The sequence below is a fragment of the Erinaceus europaeus genome, chromosome 20 (genome assembly GCF_950295315.1).
Source record: "Erinaceus europaeus chromosome 20, mEriEur2.1, whole genome shotgun sequence".
Classification (NCBI taxonomy): domain Eukaryota; kingdom Metazoa; phylum Chordata; class Mammalia; order Eulipotyphla; family Erinaceidae; genus Erinaceus; species Erinaceus europaeus.
The window spans coordinates 42,632,029-42,650,687 of record NC_080181.1 but is presented as its reverse complement, the minus strand read 5'-3'; the positions used below and the strand labels follow the sequence as shown (position 1 = coordinate 42,650,687).

Here is an 18,659-nt window from a genome sequence, read left to right as displayed (position 1 = left end):
CCATAATAATTAGTTATTTCCTGTGATTCTGTTGAGATTTGAGATTTAAGATTCTTTTCGTAAGCAACTTTCAAGTAAATAATATAGTTTCACTGGGACACCTGGTTGAACACATATGTTACAGTGCACAAAGACTTGGGTTCAAGCCCCTGGTCCCCACCTACAGGGGGAAAGTGGTGAAGCAGGGCTGCAGGTGTCTCTGTCTCTCTCTCTCTCTCTTCCCATTTCCTTTGATTTTTGTCTTTGTCCAGTAATTTTAAAAGAAAATATTAAAAATAACTTAGCTTTATAGCATTAGCTATAAATCCCATGCTGATTTAAAAATATATATATATGTATATTTAATATTGGATAGAAACAGAGAGAGATTGAGAGGAGGGACTGAGATAGGGAAAAAGAGAGAGACAACTGCAGCCCTGCTTCACCACTTGTGAAGCTTTCCCCCTGTGAGTGGAGACTGGGGCTTGAACTTGGGTCTTTCCACACTGTTATGTGTGTTATTAACCAGGTGCACCATGACTTGCCAACCCCCTCCTGCTGAATTTTAAATCTTCAGAAGACTCAGAACTGAAAGATTGTATTATTTAACCAACATTTTCCCATCACTTATTCCTCAGCCCTGATAACTACCACTTTTCTCTTTGTTTCTTTAATTTTTTGTTATTATTCCATAAACAATTCACACCACACATTATGCCCTATGTCTGAAATATCACTTAGCAAAGTGCCCTCCAGTTTCATCCAGTCAGTTGTGAATGTCAGGGTTTTATAAATTTCTCCTCATGGTGGACTAATATTCCATCTTTCGAGTATCTCCTGCTTTTGTTTTGGAGAGGGTCAATATCACATTATAACACTTTGCCTTTATACAAAGCAATATTAGTGTGTGTTCTCAGTAACTGAATGGCCTGGGAGTAGTCAAAGGCAAAGAACAAAAACCCTTCTGCATTTTTTGTAGTGAAATGTAGAGGTGGTGAGAGTGGCACCTCCAAACTTTTCCCCAGAAACTACACGTTTTGTTTATCATGACCTCCCTGCTTTTATTACACATGGTTTATATTTTTTAGAAAATGTATTTTATGCATTTATTATTGGATAGAGATAGAAATTGAGAGGAGGGGGGAGAGGGGAGAGAGACAGAAAGACACAGCATCCCTGCTTCACCATTTGTGAAGCTTTCCTTCTGCAGGGACCAGGGGCATGAGGAAAACACCTCTGTGGCGGTATATTTTCCCTCCCCCCTGTTTTGATAGGATAGACAGAAGTATAGATGGGATTGGGAGATAGGAAGAAAGAAGGAGAGAAACTCACAAGCCTGCTTCACTGCTCATAAAGCTTCTCACTTCAAGGTGGGAAGCAGGGAATCAAACCTGGTTCCTTGCATATGGTAATGTGTGTGCTTAACCCTGTGTGCCACCACCTTGCCTCTGGTAGCTATCTTTCCTTTTTTTTAAATTTCATTTCATTTTTGGAAAGAGACAGAGAAAAACTGAGAGGGGAGGGAGAGAGACAGAGACACTGTAGCTCTACTTCGTCACTGGTGAAGCTGTCCCCCTGCAGGTAGGACCAGGGCCTTGAACCTGAGTCCTTGCACACTGGAGTGTGTGCATTTAGCCAGGTGCACCACCGCCCAGCCCCTGGTAACTAGTTTTCATTATCCATCTATATTTCCTCCTCTCATATAAATTTCTCTCTTCCTGTAAAACTTAAGAAATATACACTTTAAAAAAAGAGTCGTGGTACATGGGTACAGTTTCCTATCTTCCCATGATAGCTTTCTGAAAAACACTCTCACCCCCAACTTAGGTCCTGTGACATCAGCTATACATCATTGATCTCTCAATAACAATAAAAAGGGGAGTTGGGTGGTAGCCCAGCGGGTTAAGCACACATGTCGAAAAGCACAAGGACCAACGTAAGGATCCTGGTTCGAGCCCCCGGCTCCCCACCTATAGGGGAGTCGCTTCACAGGTGGTAAAGCAGGTCTTTATCTTTCTCTCCCCTTCTCTGTTTTGCCTTCCTCTCCATTTCTCTCTATCCTATCTAACAATGGCGATATCATCAATAACAATGACAGTAATAACAACAACAACAACAATAAAAAAAAACAAGGACAACAAAAGGAAAAACAAATATAATAAAAATCAATAAAAAACAAAAGCATGATGTTGAAAAAAATTCTTAAGTCTTATTTTATAATACTTATTTTAAAATATTTATTATTTTTCCTCCATGGTTATCACCAGGCCTTGGTGGCAGCACTATAAATCAACTGCTCCTGGCAGCCATTTTGTTCCATATTATTGGATAGGACAGAAATAAATTGAGGGAGGAGGGGAGCTAGAGAGGGAGAGAGACAGAGACACCTGCAGAACTGCTTCACTGCTTGTGAAGCCACCCTTGTACAGGTGGAGAGCCAGGCCTGGAACCGGGATTCTTGCTCTGGTCCTTGACCTTTGTTATTATGTGCAATTAACCTGGTGCACCACCATCAGACTCTCCAAAAAAAGAGCCTTTTATAAGAGCAATTCTTTCATAACTGAGGTATCCAAGGACCTAGATTCAGTCCCCCGTATAACTTGAGTACCACAACTAATCAATCAATCAATCAATCAGTAGGGAAATTATAGTTGCTAGTATAAGTCTATGTTCCATTTTATTGGAAGAAAGAATGCACTAGGTAGGTGAAAATGGCCCACAGATCTCTGGGTATGATCTTAATAAATCGGAAGAAAGGAACCATGGTCAGTTATGAAAACATCTACCGGTTAGTTCAGGGACTTATTTATGCTCAGAAACTGGGAGTAATGTTTACATTCATGTAAACATTCATGTTCAGTGCATGATTACACTATGATGTTAAAAGATATGATGCTTGGAGTCCAGCGGTAGTACAGCAGATTAAGCCCACGTGGTGCAAAGCACAAGGACCAGCATAAGGATCCCAGTTCGAGCCCCTGGCTCCCTACCTGTAGGGGAGTTGCTTCACAGGAGATGAAGCAGGTCTACAGGTGTCTATCTTTCTCTCTGCCTCTCTGTCTTCCCCCTCCTCTCTCCACTTCTCTCTGTTCTATCCAACAACGACAACATCATCAACAACAATAAAACAACAAGGGCAACAAAAGGGAATAAATAAATAGAAAAATAAAAAAAAGATATGATGCTGAAGATCCTTCTTCAACTTACATCCAAATTTGTTTTGCTTTTATTGAGTACAATGTTTCCAGTGAGTCACACAATATTTAAATATATATATATATATATATGTATATATATATTATTGGATCAAGACAGAGAGAAATTGAGAAGGGAGGGGTAGATAGAAAGTGACAGAGAGACACCTGCAGCCTTGCTTCACCACTCTTGAAGCTTTCCCCCTGCAGGTGGGGATCAGTGACTTGAACCTGGGTCCTTATCACACAATTTTTGATACATAATTTTGTAGCTAGAACACCGCTCAGCTCTGAATTGAATCTGGGACCTCAGAGCCTCTGGCTTGAATGTCTTTTGTATAATCATTATGCTCTCTTCCCTGACCAATTGCTATGTGATTTCTATATAACATTATGTAAAGTTAAGGTGAGCAGTTTGTTGAGTTATACTTCATATGCATTGCTATTTGGTTACTATAGTAGTGATGGTCAACAAAATTATCATTTCCTTTTTTTGCGACAAGATAATTAAGATGTAGTCCCTTATGATATTTTTTAATTTAATTTAATTTTTTGGCACCAGGGTTTTCATTGGAGCTTAGTGTCTGCATGATATCCACTGTGCCTGATGGCCATCCCCCCTTTTTTTTATTTCCCCTTTTTATCTTTTTTAAAAAATTTTATTATCTTTATTATTTTTATTTGATAGACACAGCCAGAAATTGAGAGGAAAGGGGTATAGAGAAGGAGAAAGACACCCCTGGCACTGCTTCACCACTTGTGAAACTTTCCACCTGCAGGTGGGTACTAGGGGCTTGAACCCGTGTCCTTGTACATTGTAATGTAGGCTCAACCAGGTGCACCACCGCTCAACCCCTTCCATTTTTATGTAGTAAGACAAAGAGAAATTGAGAAGGGTGGGGAGATAGGAAGAGAAGTGCTTCACCATTCCTGAAGCTTTTCTCTTGCAGATAGTGAACAGGCATATGAATTTGAGCTCTTCCAAATGGTAATATGTGCTCAGCTAGGTGAGCCACTTGTTCCTGCCATCATTTTCTCTTTCTTTCTTTCTTTCTTTCTTTCTTTCTTTCTTTCTTTCTTTCTTTCTTTCTTTCAAAGGTTTTGGTTTATTTATTTGTTTTATCAGACTATTTATTCACTGATTTATTTATTTATATGAGAGATACAGAGAGAAAGACAGAGGGAGACAAAGAGAGATCGGAGCATTGTTTAGTTTTCACTTACGGTGATGCTGAGGATTGAATTTGGGACCTTGGAGCCTCAGGCATGAAAGTATCTCTCCCAAGGTCATGATATTGGTTGACTATTATTTCTATATCTATCTATATATCGCTCTCTATATATTGCCCATTTTTAACATTTTCTTCTTTACTGGGGCAAGAATGTTTTAAAGTCACCAGTAAATACAATAGTTTGTCCATGCATAACATTCATCAGTTTTCCATATAATAATACACCCCTCACTAGTTCCTCTGTTGCCCATTTTTTAACCAGCACACGGCTCAGCTCTGGCTTTTGGTGGTGCTGGGGACTGAACCTGGGACTTCAGAGCCTCAGGCATGATAGTCTGTTTACGTAACTATTACGCTATCTCCCCTGCCCCCCATTTTTTCTATAGCTCTACCTTCTCTTCATTTTTTAGTTACTACCTCCAAACTTCTTTTCTTTTTTCGTCTTCTATCTCCAGGTCCTGATGGAATTGGAATTCAGAGATCTCTAGTCACCTTCCCCTAATATTTCTCCCCCTCTGGGAGTATGGACCAGAAATTTAAAGCGACACTTTAAATATAATATAATATAATATAATATAATATAATATAATATAATATAATATAATATAATATAATATAATATAATATAATATAATATATAATTGAATAGAGACAGAGAAAAATTGAAAGGAGAGAGATAGATAGAGAGGGAGAGAGACAGGGAGACACCAGCAGCCTTTCTTCACCACTCCTGAAGCTTACTTCCTGGAAGTAGGGACCAAGGACTTTAACCTGAGTCCTTGTATATCATAATGTGTGCGTTTAACCAGCTGTGCCACCACCTGGATCCTTAAATCAACTTTTAAAAAAGATGTATTTATATTAATGAGAGAGAAAAAGAGAGAGATCCTGTGACCAGAGTCACTCCGGCCTATAATAGGGGTCCATCTCATGACTTCATTCTTGAAAGACAACATCTCAATACAGTGATACTAGGATTGAAAAGAAAAAAGTGGTGATGAGGTAGGATAAGAAATGCAGGGTTGGGGACCGGGTGGTAGCGCACCCAGTTAAGTGTACATAGCAAAAAGCACAAGAAAGCAGGATGTAAATTTGGGGACAAGCAGAGAGACAGAAAAGTTCCCAATTCCTCCCACCATGGACAACTCTTCCCAACTAGGACTATGACTTCCCTTAGAACAAAGCCATGAGGGTGCCAGGCAGTAGAGTAGTGGGTTAAGTGCACCTGCAGTGAAGCACAAGGACCAGTGTTAAGGATGCTGGTTCAAGTCCCTGGCTCCCCACCTGCAGGGGTCTTGCTTCACAAGTGGTAAAGCTAGTGTGCAGGTGTTTATCCTTCTCTCTGTCTTCCTCTCCTCTCTCGATTTCTCTCTATCCTATCCAACAACAACGACAGCAATAACAACAGTGATAAAGCAACAAGGCAACGAAAGTGAAAAAATAACCTTCAGAAGCAGTGAATTTATAGTGCAGGCACTGAGCCCCAGCAATAATCCTGGAGGCAATAAATAAATAAATAAATAAATAAATATAAAGAACAAAGCCACTAATGATTCTTCATTGTAACAGTGGTACAGCCATCAGGTAGAAGGAGAGGTTTTTAAACTTCTGTCCTTTCTTTTTCTGGTTTTCAGAATTTTATACCAATTTTTGGAGTTAAGTTCAACCTGATTCACTAATTTCTAGCAGCCCCCTACCCCCCCCCCGGTATATCAGTTCAGTTCCAAATGGAATTCCATTTCATAACAAAATATTAAAATGTAAAAATTACACTGTGCATCCCCACTGTTAACCTGTAACATAATGTGAAGATTTCATAATGTTACTGAAGCAATTGAAAGACTATCAAATAAATGTATGAAGAAAAATGTAGGGAGCTGGGCAGAGGTGCCCAATTAAGCGCACATAATACTAAGTGCAAGGACCCATGCAAAGATCTGATTTGAGCCCCAGGATCCCCACCTGCAGGGGTGTCGCTTCACAAACAGCAAAGCAGGTCTGCAGGTGTTTATCTTTCTCTTTCCCTCTCTATCTCCCCTCCACTCTCAACTTCTCTCTGTCCTATTTAGTAAAATGGAAGAAGGAAAAAAGAATTCAAGAAAGCAAGCAAGCAAGAAATAAAAAGGCCTTCAGGAGCCATGGAGGCACCAAGCCCCAGCGATAATCCTGGAGGCAAAAATAAGTAAATAGATAAATAAATAATGTAATATAAGACTATCAACATTTTTACTTCAAAAAGAGTTCACTACCATACTATATTTGTCCTTCTGTGTGTACCGTTTTGAGACTTGGCACCTTCTCTGAGAAATTGCAGGGGCCTACAGGAGAGGGGTGGCACTACTGTTCCCAGAGGATCTGCAGACACAGTAGGTATTGAGAGTAGAGTACAGGTGATTCTTTTCTTTTCTTTGAGAATATTTTTTTGTCATCTTCTTCTACCACAGAGTCTGGAACAGTTTTGGCATCAAACGTCTAGCTGTTAAATAAATAGGACATAGGATATGCAACAATTTCTTTTTAAAAATTATTTATTATTGGACAGAGACAGAAACTGAGAGGGGAGGGATATATATATATATATATATATATATATATATATGGAGAGAGAGAGAGAGAGAGAGAGAGAGAGAGAGAGAGAAAGAGAGACTGACTCCTTCATCCCTGCTTCACCACTCTTGAAACTTTTCCCCTGCAGGTAGGGACCAGGGGCTGTGAACCTGGTGCACCACCACCTGGTCCCGGAACAATTTCTTTAAAATGGATAGAGTTGTTTGGTAGCTCAGTCTGTGTATTCATGTTGGTTACCAAGGTATAGTTGTTGACTTTCCAAAAACCAAGCCATTCATAACTGTTTCACTGTTATAATAATTTATTATTTTGATTCTTTATTAAAAAAACAAAGTGGGGCCGGGTGGTAGCACATCTGGTTGAGCACATGTGACAATACACAAGGACCGGGTTCAAGCCCCAAGTATCCACTGCAAAGGGGTTAACTTCACAAGTGGTGAAGCAGTGCTGCAGGAGTCTCTCTCATTCTCTGTCTCCCCTCCTATCAATTTCTGGCTATCTCTATCCAACAAATAAAACATAAAGATAATAAAAATTAAAGAACCATTTCCATGGGTTGAATACCCAAAAACACTGTTGTCCAATTCAAATATAAAGTATATAAAATTTCAGGTAAAAGTTCGTTAGAACTTCTAACTTTTAGGGACCAAATGTTGGTGCTTCTGGCTGACCACACATTACAGTGCTCAAAGGACATGGGTTCAAGCCCCTGGTCCCCACCTGCAGGGGGGCAGCTTTGCAAGTGGTGAAACAGTGCTGCATCTCTCTCTCTCTGCCTTTCTCCCTGTCTCTTCTTTCCTCTCAATTTCTGGCTGTCTCTATCCAATAAAATAAAATAACTAAAAAAAGAAAAAAGAACTTCTAACATTTAGGGTCCATGGAACAGTGCACCAAGATCTCATGTTATCATGTATTAAGGACCCAGGTCCCCACCTGCAGAAGGGAAGCTTTGTGAGTGATGAGGTATTATTGCAGGTGTTTCTCTGACACTCTGTCTTTATTCCACAACCCATATCAATTTCTGGCTGTCCTATCAAATCAAATAAAAAGGTCTAAAAAAGGAAGGCATGTTTTTTTTTTTACTTACTGATTTATTCATTTCCCATTTGTTGTCTTTGTTGTTTCTTATTGCTGTTGCGATTATTATTGTTGTTGTTACTGATGTCATCATTGTTAGATAGGACAGAGAGAAATGGAGAGAGGAGGGGAAGACAGAGAGGGGGAGAGAAAGACACCTGCAGACCTGATTCACCACTTGCCAGGATCCTTACACCTATCCTTGTGCTTTGTGTCACGTGCAAAGACGGAAGTCATATCTTTTAACAGTTAATTGACTACTAGTTTTCTGATTAAATTAGCATAACAAAGGCTGATTGAAAGTATTCTGTCTTCCAAGCACTAGATTTTTTTTTAAATGAATAGTATTTAGGTGAAACAAATCAGTATTTATGTGAAAGTTTAATTCAGATATAGTCTACAAAAAGAGGCCTGACAGTTGTAATACAAATAGGAATGACTGGGTGGGGGTAGACAGCATAATGGTTATGCAAAGATACTCTTATGCCTGAGGCTCCAAAGTCCCATACGCCAGAGCTGAGCAGTGGTCTGGTACAAAAAAAATCAAATAGGAATGTCAAAATTAAGGTGGTAAATTATTTCCCTATGAATGCAAATTGAAATCAAATCAATCAGTATTAATTCAGTAATTTTGTCACAAGATCACATGAATTTAAGATGCATGTTAATGAACAAAAAGTACACAATTGCACTGTAACATAATTATATCATAATGCATGGCTTACAGTCAAGAAAAAGTCGTTGGCAAAGTATATAGTCATATTTCCTATGTTTTCTCTAAGTCACTTCACAGTTTGGACCCAATATCCAGAATCAGTTTAAGACTCAGATTCATCAATGTGCAAGTTCTTTGTGAAGCAGTTTCTCCCTCTCCCTCTTCCTTCCCTTCCCTTCCCTTCCCTTCCCTTCCCTTCCCTTCCCTTCCCTTCCCTTCCCTTCCCTTCCCTTCCCTTCCCTTCCCTTCCCTTCCCTTCCCTTCCCTTCCCTTCCCCTCCCCTCCCCTCCCCTCCCCTCCCCTCCCCTCTCTCCCCTCCCCTCCCCTCCCCTCTCCCTCTCTTCTCTCTTCTCTCCCTCTCTTCTCTCTCCCCTCCCCTCCCCTCCCCTCCCCTCCCCTCCCTTCTCTTCTCTTCTCTCTCGCTCTCACTCTCTCTCCCTCTAAGGTTATCACTGTGGCTAGGTGCCAGCACTGTGAATCCACTGTGCCCAAGAGGCCATTGTTTTCTATGCTTCTTCTTTTTTTCTGTTTTATTCGATAGGACAGAGATTAATTGAGAGGGGAGGATAGACAACTGAAGACCTGCTTTACCACTTGTGAATCATCTCCCCAGGGGCATGAACCTGGGTCCTTCTACATGGTCCTATGTCCACTTAACCAGCTGTGCCACTGCCTGGCCTCCAAATTCTTTCTCTTTCATTTACCCGGATGCTTTTGCATTAAATATATATATATATATATATATTCTTTTGAAAGTATTAAATATTTTAATATTTATTTATTTTGCATAGAGACAGAAAAGAAATTGAGAGGGTAGGGGGTATAGAGAGTGGGAGAGACAGATAGACAACTGCAACCCTGTTTTCACCACTTGTGAAGCTCACCCCTGCAGGGCCTTGAGTCTGGGTCATTGCACATTGTAACCGGTGCACTCAACTGGGTGGACCACCACCAGCTCAGTCCCCAAAAATATTTATTTTATTGTCACTGAAACACCTCTTCATGAAGTTGGACGTTTGCACAAGTTTTTTTTAAACTTTTTTTAAATTTGTATTTACTTATTATTGGATAGAGATGGGAACCTGGGGGGGGCAGAGAAATGCTAGACAACTATAGCCTTTTTTACCACTTGTGACTCTTTTCCCCCTGCAGATGGGGACCAGGGGATTACATCTAGGTCCTGTGCATTGTAGTATGTGCACGTGACCAGGTGTGCCACAGCCTGACCCCCTACCCCCACACAAGTTTATGCTGTGTTCTCAACCTGAAAATAAAAGCTGTTTCTGAGAAAACTTGTGTATATTTAGTAAGTCTGCTTTCAGTGATACCATTCTAAGATGCATTTTCTTTCTGAATTGAAACTATGTGGCACACCTGGTTGAATGCACACGTTACAATGTGTAAGATCTGGGGTTTGAGCCCTCATTCCCCACCAGCAGGGGAGGGGGAAAACTTTGTGAGTGGTGAAGCAGTGCTGTAGGTGTCTCTCTGTCTCTCTCCCTCTCTATACCCCCACCCTCTCAATTTCTGACTGTCACAATCCAATAACTACAAATAATAAATGTAAAAATAAAATGGACATGGACTTCACAGTTTGTCTAACTTTCACTTTATGCCATTTCACTTTTATGAAATACATATAATCTGTATCTGCTTCTTTAAACCAAAAGGAAGTCACAGAAATTCTTTGCTTTATAAGGACACCCACAAAGTCTAAATCTAGGGAGTCGGGAGGTAGCACAGCAAGTTAAGTGCAGGTTGTGCAAAGCGCAAGGACTGGCTTAATGGTCCTGGTTCGAGCCCCCGGCTCCCCACATGTAGGAGAGTCGCTTCACAGGAGGTACAGGTTTGCAGGTGTCTATCTTTCTCTGCCCCTCTCTGTCTTCCCCTCATCTCTCCATTTCTTTCATATCCAACAATGACATTAATAACAATAACAACAATTACTACAACAATAAAACAACAAGGGTAACAAAAGGGAATAAATAAATAATTTTAAATGTTATTTATTTATTTATTTATTTTATTTATTCCCTTTTGTTGCACTTGTTGTTTTATTGTTGTAGTTCTTGATATCGGATAGGACAGAGAGAAATGGAGAGAGGAGGGGAAGACAGAGAGGGGGAGAGAAAGATAGACACCAGCAGACCTGCTTCACGGCCTATGAAGTGACTCCCCTGCAGGTGGGGAGCCAGAGGCTCGAACCAGGATCCTTATTTCGGTCCTTGTGTTTTGCGTCACGTGCACTGAACCTGCTGCGCTATGGCCCGACTCCCATAAATAAATAGATTAAAAAAAAATCTAAATCTGCATTTGTTTTGCAGCAAGTTGTTGTAGAGGTACACTGACCAATGCAGAGGGACATAGTTAAGGACACAGTCATTCTTCCCAGGTCGACTTGATACAGGTTGTACATTTATTATATTTCCTTGCTTTCACTATATGTTAGTATTGTTTCTAAGTCTGACAATACTGACAATACTGTTTTTTTTCATTTTATTGGATAAGCAGAGAAGAATTGAGAGAGGAAAGGAGATTGAGAGTGAGAGAGATAAAGAGACACCTGTGGTCCTGCTTCACCAATTGTGAAGCGACCGCCTGCAGGAGGGGAGCAGGGGCTTGAATCAGGATCCTTGGTTGAGTCCTTGTGCTTCCTACTATGTGCGCTTACCCTGGCATGCCACCACCAGGCAACCATGAATACTTTTTTCATATCAATTTATGGTATAGGATTATTTGCTTTCTGTTTTTGGCTTGAAAAAATTTAATGAAGTACTTTTATTTTTTTTCTTTTGAACCCAAACAATGACATCTATTTTGTTTGTTTATTTATTTATTTATTTATATCAGAGCACTGCCCAGCTCTGGCTCCTGATGGTGCAGGGAACTGAAACTGGTGCTTTGAGGTTTCAGGCATGAGAGGTTCCTTGCATAACCAGTATGTTATCTCCCCTACCCCTAAAATGCTCTTATTTTGGATAGTGAAGTGAGCCATGATTATTATTGACTAGATGAAAATGCAGTGGGTAGCATTTTCAGTCCTATACTTAACATCACTGTGCTTTATCCCCATTAGAGGTAGCTAGACATCTCCATATCTTAATATTTACAGGACCAAATGTCAAAATTAAGGTGTAAAAAGGCTTACAAACATGTATTTTTTATGACTTGTGGTTTATGCATTGATAACTTGGAACTAGCAGGATAATACTCTCTCCCTAGAAGGAAAGAGTGTGACCAAAGAATTAAGAAGGGATGTACAATATAGTGATTTTTAAAATTTAATTTGCCACTGGAGTTATTGCAGAGGCTTGGTGTTATCACTATGAATCCACTGCTCCTGGAGGCTACTTTTTTTTGTTCTATTTTATTGGATAGGACAGAGAGAAGTTGAGAAGGGATGAAGAAATAGAGTGAGGGAGAGAAAGATAGACACCTGCAGATCTGCTTCACTGCTTGTGAAATGTCCCCCTTTCAGATGGGGAGCAAGGGGTTTGAACCTGGGTCGTTGCATGTGGTAATATGTGTACTTAATCAGGTATGCACATGGTGATTTATTTATTTATTTTCATATATATATGATTTATTTAATATTGGATAAAGACAGAGACATTGGGATGGGAGGGGGCATATGGAGGAGGAGAGAGATATCTGCAGCCCTGCTTCACCATTCAGGAAGCTTTCCCTCAGGGCAGGTGGGGACCAGGGGCTTGAACTTGGGTCCTTGTGCATTGTAGAGTGTGTGTGCTTAACCAGGTGCACCACTGCCTGGTCCCTGCAGTGATTTACTAAGACACTGGTAAAGGATTTTGAAGAAACAAATTCAGCCAAGAGACAGAACACTCATCTAGTGACACTGAGCACATGAGGCAATGTCTTTAGTTTCAAATCTTGTTCATGTGTGTAGAAATTTGGGGATGGTCTGAGAGGTGGCACAGTGGATAAAGCATTCGCCTCTCAAGCCTGAGGTCTTGAATTCAGTCCAAAGCAGCACATACACCAGAATGACGTTTGGTTCTTTCTCTCTGTCTTCCTATCTTTTTCATCACTCAATAAATCAAGTTTGTTTTTTTTTTAAAGGGAGTTGGGCTTACTTCAGTGGGTTAAACGCAGGTGCCGCAAAGCTCAAGGACAGGCATAAGGATCCCGGTTCGAGGCCCTGGCTCCCCACCTGCAGGGGAGTCGCTTCACAGGTGGTGAAGCAGGTCTGCAGGTGTCTATCTTTCTCTTCCCCTCTCTGTCTTCCCCTCCTCTCTCCATTTCTCTCTGTCCTGTCCAACAACAATGACAGCAATAACAACAACAATGATAAACAACAAAGGCAACAAAAGGGAAAATAAATATTAAAAAATTTAAAAAAAAGAAGAAGCAATTTTGGATTATAAGGAACATACTATGACTAGGTTTGAAATATCCATAAAATCTAGTGTAGTGGCTCTGCACAAGGCCTTCAAGCCTGAGGCAGCAAAACTTCGGGTACAAACCCCAGTCTCACCACAAACCAAAGCTTCATCCCTCTGGGAAAAAGAAAAAGACTTTGGGGCGGAGGGGTGCCAGGCAGTGTGCATAATAGAAGAGCAAGGACAGGGGCAGGGGAGGGGGGAATCACTTCACAAGAGGTGAAGTAGGTCAGCAGGTGTCAAGCTTTCTCTCTCCGTTTATATCTTCCCCTTCCCTCTCAATTTCTCTTTGTCCTATTAAAAATAATAATAATAAATAAAAATGGCTGCCAGAAGCAGTGCATTCAAAGTGCAGGCATCGAGCCTCAGTGGTAACCCTGGAGGCAAAATAATAATAATAATAATAATAATAATAATAATTTAAAATTAATACAGGAAATTAATTGGAATTGTTTTCAATTTCAAGGAAAATAAACTGCTACTTGCGTTTTTTGTACCCAAGCGGACCCATGTTTGTGTGTGGTAGGTCAACATAGAGGAAGGGCTATGCTCTGGGTAGAGAGCTACACTTAGGAGGAATAGACAGCACTCTGACTTGCATTGGGATGCACAGGACAGGCCTCTTGGGGGAGCATAATTGTGAATATGTTCCTGAAGTCTGTGCTTCAGTGAACAAGGTCCAGTGTGGAGGAGAGGAAAGAGTGTGTCCTTGCAAAGATAGGGGCCTCTGAAAGACCCCTGGAAATAGTGCTGTGTGAGAACCTGTGAGGCTGTTGGGAGTGTGAAGGGAGGGGCTGAGCATTGCAGGACTGGGCAGGTGGGTGTGGGGGTTAGGAGGGGGAATCAGGGATGAAGCAGGAGCAATCAATCCACAGAGGAATGTGGGTGTTACTGAGGGACTCTGAAAGTCTGAATCCTGGTATTTGAAACTTGAAACTTGAGTCACCCCCTAGCCTCCAGTCTGTCAAGAAGGCAGAACAAATGAGGTTCCTTCATACCCTGTCTTCTGGGAGGTTCCTAATAGTGGGAGGAGTACTGAGCAAGTGGAGAACAATGGGTGGAGAGGACAGCCCATGCTCCTATTTTTAAAAAAGTCAGTAATATCTAATTAATTTATTTTAATAAGAGAGTTACAAAGAGAGACACAGAGTAGTGCTAAACTCTGGTTTATGGTAATGATGGGGCTTGAACCTGAGGCTACAGAGACTCAGGTATGCAAAGCTTTTTGCATAATCTTTGTGTTCTCTCCCTAGCCCATCTTAAAAAATATACTTGTTTTAAACGAGAGAGATACAAATTGACCACACACACACACACACACACACACACACACACACACACACACACACACACATACCAGACACACACACCCAGGGAACTGCTCAGATCTGGTTTATGGGTGGTGCTGGAGATTGAACATCGAACCTCAGAAGCATGAGTCTTTTGCAAAACTTTTATGTCCTCTGCCAAGCCCATCTGTTTTTAAATTTTCAGTAATATTTAATTTATTTTTATTAACAATATGGACACTTGCCTCCCAGAAAACTGCTCAACTCTGGTTTATGGTGATGCTGGAGGTTGAAACTAGGATTGCACAGCCTCAGGCAGGCAGGTCTTTTGCATAATCATTATACTCCTCTTCCCAGCCATCTTTATTTTTTTTTAATTTCAAAAACAATTTTATTAAGAGAGATACAGAGAAAGAGAGATGGGGGGAGGCAGTCAGACAGTCAAATACACATACCATACCCTTGCTCAGTTCTAGTGTACGGTGGCTCTGGGATAGAAATTGGGACTGCATAGCCTCAGGCATGCATGTTTTCTGCAGAACCATTATGCTCCCTCTCCAGCCCCAGGGCTCCCATTCTTGCCCAGTTTGTCCTTTTCTCCACCCCTCACACTCCCCGCCCACATGCAAGCTTGGCCCAGGGGCCCTATAGCGCGCTCTGACTTCTAATCACAGATGCAGGCTGCCCTGGGCCCTATAGCGCGCTCTGACTTCTAATCACTGACGCAGCGGGCCGTCTTGACCGGAAGTGTCAACAGAGGCCCCGCGGGAAACGGGCGGGTGGCAGGGGGCATAGGGGGCATAGTGCCGCGCGGCCGGTAGGGGGCGCTGTGTCGCTGAGGTCTCCTGGGCCGGCCAGGTCGAGCCCTGCGGGGCGTACACACCCCCTTCCCCTGGCCAGTGCACGGGGCGGGTTCCTGCATCCCGGGTCTGTGGCTTGGACCTGGCTCTGTCTGCTTGAAGTGCAGGAACTGCTCAAACACGGATGCAGCATTATTATTGCCTCTGTCAAAGGTAACTAGCATTTGCCTCCACACAGTATGCCTCCTGGGTGATGCTTCCCCCCTCTTTCTCTCCTCTCTTCCTGTTTCTTTACCTTTCTCTCCTTCCTTCCTTTCTCTTATTCTTCCTCCTTTCCTTCCTTACACCCTTCCTTCCTTCCCTCCATTTATTTATTTATTTCTCCTCTCCTCTCCTCTCCTCCCCTCCCCTCCCCTCCCCTCCCCTCTCCTCTCCTCCCCTCCCCTCCCCTCCCCTCCCCTCCCCTCCCCTCCCCTCCCCTCCCCTCCCCTCCCCTCCCCTCCCCTCCCCTCTTATCCTGAACCATCTTCTCATGTAGGAGCCAGCCTTTTCCTGCAAATAAGCGAACAGTCTCTGACTCTGTTTCCAGGTTAGAAGACTCTGGGTGACCGGCACCGCCTCCTGGAACCTGGGCTGAGGAGACTGCTGGGTGTGAGGTAGGAAGGACACTGAGGCTGGTAAGTGAGGGTGTGTGGACCCTGGAGGGTGGACCAGCCTTCCAAGCTCACTCTCTTTGGTAGTTATTTATTTTTTTTTCTCCTTCTCTGTTTTTTTGTCTTTTCATATCTGTCTTTCACCCTATAAAAGGAAAGACTTGCAGGATATGGTGGTGGAGCCCAACCTAGTTTCAGCAGTAACCCCTGCACAGTACTATCATCATGGATGCTGAAAGAGATTGGCAAATAACTGCTTCTGTTTTGTTTTGCTTTATTTTCACCAGAGCACTACTCAGCTTTGGCTTATTATGGTGCTTTGGAATAAATCTGAGATCAAATAACTTATTTTCTCCTTCCTTCCTTCCTTCCACACTGCTCAGCTCTGGTTTATGGTGGTGCAGGGGATTGAGTGGTATAGGGGACTTCAGAGCATCCAGCAGGAAAGTCTCGTTGCATAACCATTATGCTGTCTACCCCTGGTTCAAATAAGTTCCTTTTTAAAAAAAAAAAACCAAAACACTAGTGTGCTCAGCTCTGGCTTGTGGTGGTGTGTGTGTGGGGGGGATTGGGGCCTTAGGCATCAGTCTCTTTGCATATATTGCCCACCCTCAAATAACCTCTTAAAGGTGTTCAGGGGAGAAGTTTGTCAGACATCTTGCACACAAGAATATCTCTGCTTAGCCTCCAGTTTATTTTATTTTATCTGTTATTGGATAGAGACAGAGAGAAATTGAGAGGGGTGGGAAAGATAGAGAGGGAGAGAGACAGAGAGACACTGAGACTGAGAGACACAAGCAGCTCTGCTACATCACTCCTGAAGCTTTCCCCCTGCAGTGGGGGACCAGGGTCTTGAATCTGGGTCCTTGCTTATTAATGTGTGCTCCACCAGGTATGCCACCACCACAACACCCCTTTTTTCAGTTTAGATACTGAGGCTGACCTGCTACCTTCCTCATTTGTTTACATCTCCCACCCATTATTACTCTTTTTTGTTCATTTTTCTTTTTTATTTTCCATCTTTCTTTCTCTCTAAAATGGAAATATTGACAAGACCATAGGATAAGAGGGGTACAATTCCACACAGTTCCCAACACTAGAACTCCATATTCCATCCCCTCCCCTGATAGCTTTCCTGTTCTTTATCCTTCTGGGAGTATGGATCCACGGTCATTGTGGGATGCAGAAGGTGGAAGGTCTGGCTTCTGTAATTGCTTCCCTGGTGAGCATGAGTGTTGGCAGGTCGATCCATACTCCCAACCTGCCTCTCTCTTTCCGTAGTGAAGTATAGCTCTGGGGAAGTGGGGCTCCCGGACACATTGGTGGGGTCATATGCTCAGGGAAGTCAGGTTGGCATTATGGTACCATCTGGGACCTGGTGGCTGTAAAAGAGTTAAGATATAAAGAAAAAACTGTTGATTAATCATGAACTTAAAAGCAATAATATTGCAGATGCAGATGTGGGGTCTCCATTTTGGGAAAAGGTAGTAGGTCTATTTTAGGAATATTCCAAAGGTCCCATGACTTTAATAGTTTTTGCCTGAGTCTGACAGCTAACCCAAGTTATTGTCTGGGGAGATGGTGTCAGGGTTGTATAAAGGACTAGAAAGCTGGATCAGGGAAGAGAGTAACATCCAAATGTGGGAAAATTATATAAATATTGTTAATTGTAAACCACATTGATTTGACCTGGGGCCCATATTCAGCAGAGGAGCCTGTGAAACCTCTGCATCCCAGTAGGTCTGAGCTGGGATTCTGTGGTCACAGGTAGGAACATTCTAGGCTGCACTAATTTCAAGACCCATCTTCCTCTGGTAGTAGGTAGATTATGTTATCCAACCTCTCTTCGGATACTGGACCATTCCCTACCATTATTGATCCACATTGAGGGCAGGGTCCTGTAGGGGCCCACAAAGGGGTCTATTCTGTTGTTCCTGATGGAGATGACCAGTGACAGTGGAGGGATCTGTTAGAAGTCTAGGCTCATCTTGTCTGTGTGGGAATTGCAGGACTCCCTGAGTAGGGCCCTAGGTGATGGGGTGACCTGGTAGTGTCCAAAGACCTATCCTTATTAAATTATGCCATTCTCTTGCCTTTATCCAGCCTTTGTAGTCCTTACTTTGTCTCTCAAGGTTTGCCTTGGAATGACTGAGGGAAGTGAAATAGGAAGTAGGGAGGAAGGGTATCTAGTAGACACTATTCCATTAGGTACTTTATGATGTCTTTTTTTTTAGGTATTTCTACTTGCTTGCTGCATTTGTTGACTCAATTTCTCTTTTCATTCTCCATTAGGGTTGTTGCTGGGGCTCAGTGCAGGCACTATGAATCCCCTGTTCCTGGTGACCATTTTTTATTTTTTATTTATTTATTTTTCCTTTTTTATTTTAAAATTTTTTATATTTATTTATTTATTCCCTTTTGTTGTCCTTGTTGTTTTATTTTTGTAGTTATGATTGATGTTGTTGTTGTTGGATAGGACAGAGAGAAATGGAGAGAGGAGGGGAAGACAGAGGGGGGAGAGAAAGATAGACACCTGAAGACCTGCTTCACTGCCTGTGAAGTGACTGCCTTGCAGGTGGGGATCCAGGGGCTCAAAATGGGATCCTTAAGGCGATCCTTGCGCTTTGTGCCACCTGCACTTAACCTGCTGTGCTACTGCCCAACTCCCTCCTTTTCTATTTTTATTTGATTAGAGAGAAATAAGTTAAGAGGATAAGGGAGATAGATAGGGGAGAGAAACAGATACCTGCAT

The 18,659-nt window shown here is 42.1% G+C and overlaps 1 long non-coding RNA gene across 1 annotated transcript in view; it reads left to right on the top strand.

Annotated features, from left to right (window-relative positions):
• Window positions 1-15,318: 15,318 nt before the first annotated feature.
• Window positions 15,319-18,659, top strand: part of LOC132534923 (uncharacterized) — a 394,650-nt gene continuing 391,309 nt past the window's right edge. Inside the window, exons 1-2 of the long non-coding RNA XR_009546682.1 lie at window positions 15,319-15,467; window positions 15,844-15,931. This is a non-coding gene — a long non-coding RNA (uncharacterized LOC132534923). The remainder of the gene's footprint in view (window positions 15,468-15,843; window positions 15,932-18,659) is intronic.